Source organism: Tupaia chinensis, unplaced genomic scaffold (genome assembly GCF_000334495.1).
Source record: "Tupaia chinensis unplaced genomic scaffold, TupChi_1.0 Scaffold000541_1, whole genome shotgun sequence".
Lineage (NCBI taxonomy): Eukaryota > Metazoa > Chordata > Mammalia > Scandentia > Tupaiidae > Tupaia > Tupaia belangeri.
In genome coordinates, this window is record NW_006160054.1 from 3,113,675 (window position 1) to 3,116,222 (window position 2,548).

At 41.5% G+C, this 2,548-nt stretch overlaps 1 pseudogene; it reads left to right on the plus strand.

Moving 5' to 3' along the window:
- The first annotated feature begins 249 nt into the window (after window positions 1–249).
- On the plus strand, window positions 250–1,526 carry LOC102500076 (elongation factor 1-alpha 1 pseudogene; annotated as a pseudogene).
- The last annotated feature ends 1,022 nt before the right edge of the window (window positions 1,527–2,548 follow it).

Below are 2,548 nucleotides of genomic sequence, written 5' to 3' on the forward strand. Positions count from 1 at the left end.
TCGACTACATGGGAGTCCAGTGACATAGTCATTACACTAACTGCTGATCCCATGCATACCTTTAAAAAAAAAAACTGGGTATTGCAATCCCAAGTAAATTATGAAAGCTAAAATCCTTCTCTGTATATACTTAATAAGGTGAGGTTCAGGGTAGACCAGTTACATTTAAGAAATCAAACAGCTTTTTCGCAATGGGGTTTGCCACTAGAACACAGGTGTCATGAAAATCACTGCTAAATCAAAGCCAAAATGGGAAAGGAGAAGATTCACATCAACATCATTGTCATTGGACACATAGATTCCAGCAAGTCCACCACTACTGGCCATCTGATCTACAAAGGTAGTGTAATCAACAAAAGGACCATCAAAACATTTGAGAAGGATGCTGCTGAGATGAGAAAGGGTTCCTTCAAATATGCCTGGGTTTTGGATAAACTGAAAGTTGAACGTGAGCATGGTATCACCATTAATATCTCCCTGTGGAAATTTGAGACCAGCAACTACTATGTGACTATCATCGATGCCCTAGGACACAGAGACTTTATCAAAAACATGATTGCAGGCACATCTCAGGCTGACTGTGCTGTCCTGATTGTTGCTACTAGTGTTGGTGTTGGTGGTATCTCCAAGAACAGGCAGACCTGTGAGCATGCCCTTCTGGCTTACCCACTAGGAATGAAACAACTAATTGTTGATGTTAACAAAATGGATTCTACTGAGCCACCCTACAGTCAGAAGAGATACAAGGAAATTGTTAAAGAAGTCAGCACCTACATTAAGAAAATTGGCTACAATCCCGGCACAGTAGTGTTTGTGTTAATTTCTGGTTGGAATGGTGACAACAGGTTGGAGCCAAGTTCTAATGTGCCATGGTTCAAGGGATGGAAAGTCACCCATAAAGATGGCAATGCCAGTGGAACTACACTGCTTAAAGCTCCAGATTGCATCCTGCCACCAACTCATCCAACTGACAAGGCCTTGCGGCTGCCACTCTAGGATGTGTACAGAATTGGTGGTATTGGCACTGTCCCTGTGGACCAAGTGAAGAATGATGTGTTCAAACCTGGTACGGTGGTCACCTTTGCACCAGCCAATGTGACAACTGAAGTAAAGTCTTTTGAAATGCACCATGAAGCTCTGAGTGAAGCTCTTCCTGGGGACAATGTTGGTTTCAATGTCAAGAACATGTCTGTCAAAGATGTTTGACCTGGCAATGTTGCTGGTGACAGCAAAAATGACCCACCAACGGAAGCAGCTGGCTTCATTGCTCAGGTGATTATGCTGAACCATCCAGGCCAAATCAGTGCTGGCTATGCCCCGGTACTGGATTGTCACACAGCTCACATTGCTTGCAAGTTTGCTGAGTTGAAGGAAAGGATTGATCACCATTCTGGAAAAAAGCCAGAAGATGGCCCTAAATTCTTGAAATCTGGCAATGCTGCCATTGTTGATATGGTTCCTGGAAAGCCCACGTGTGTTGAGAGCTTCTCTGACTATCCTTCTCTGGATCATTTTGCTGTTCGTGATATAAGACAGACAGTTGCTGTGGTGTCATCAAAGCTGTGAACAAGAAGGCTGCTGGAGCTGGCAAGGTCACCAAGTCTGCCCAGAAAGCTCAGAAGGCTGAATGTTCCTAATTCCTGCCATCTCAATCTTAACCAGTGGTGGAAGAACAGTCTCAGAACTGTTTGTCTCAATTGGCCATTTAAGTTTAATAGCAAAAGACTGGTTAGTGATAACAATGCATCGTAAAAACTTCAGAAGGAAAAGATAATGTTTTGTGGACCATTTTGGTTTTTTGTGTGTGGCAGTTTTAAGTTATTTAGTTTTTAAAATCAGTACTTTTTAATGGAAACAACTTAACCAAAAATCTGTCACAGAATTTTGAGGCCCACTAAAACAAAATTAATGAGAAAATAAAAAAAGAAATCAAACAAAATAAAATTTTAAACATTTTGAGGGTTTTTTGTTTTGTTCATTTGTGTTTAGTTTTTGTGTGTTTGTTTTGTTTTGTTTTGTTTTGTTTTATTTTAGAGAAAAATTTTGGCTGTAGGGTACATGCACTGCTGGAAAGACAGAGAGATACAGAGATAGAGAGTGAGAAATCACCCCCAAATGGGGATGGCCATGGCACTATCTCTTCTCCTCCATTCTCCTCTCGGGGTTTTGAGCACTCATTCAGCATGAGTTTCAAGTCACCAGGTCCAGGACTCAAGTCATGGTTGGCCATGTGGGAGTCCAGTACATTAAACACTATGCCATCTGCTAGCCCCAACATTTTTTTTTAACATTGTTTTCCCTATTCATGATAGAGCATGTGTATGAATGAAAAAGAGAAAGAGAGAGAGAAGCATACTCATTAGGGTTTGGTCATGCCATGATCCCTTTCCTCCAGACTCCAATCCTTTAGATCTTTAACACTTGCATGTGTACCCAGTGTGTTCAAGCTGAATTAGCCCAGTGATATGACCTGTAATGACCATGCGAGAGCCTGAACAGCGCATTATTAGCACTGCACAATGGAGCTGGCCTAAAATATTTTGTTTTT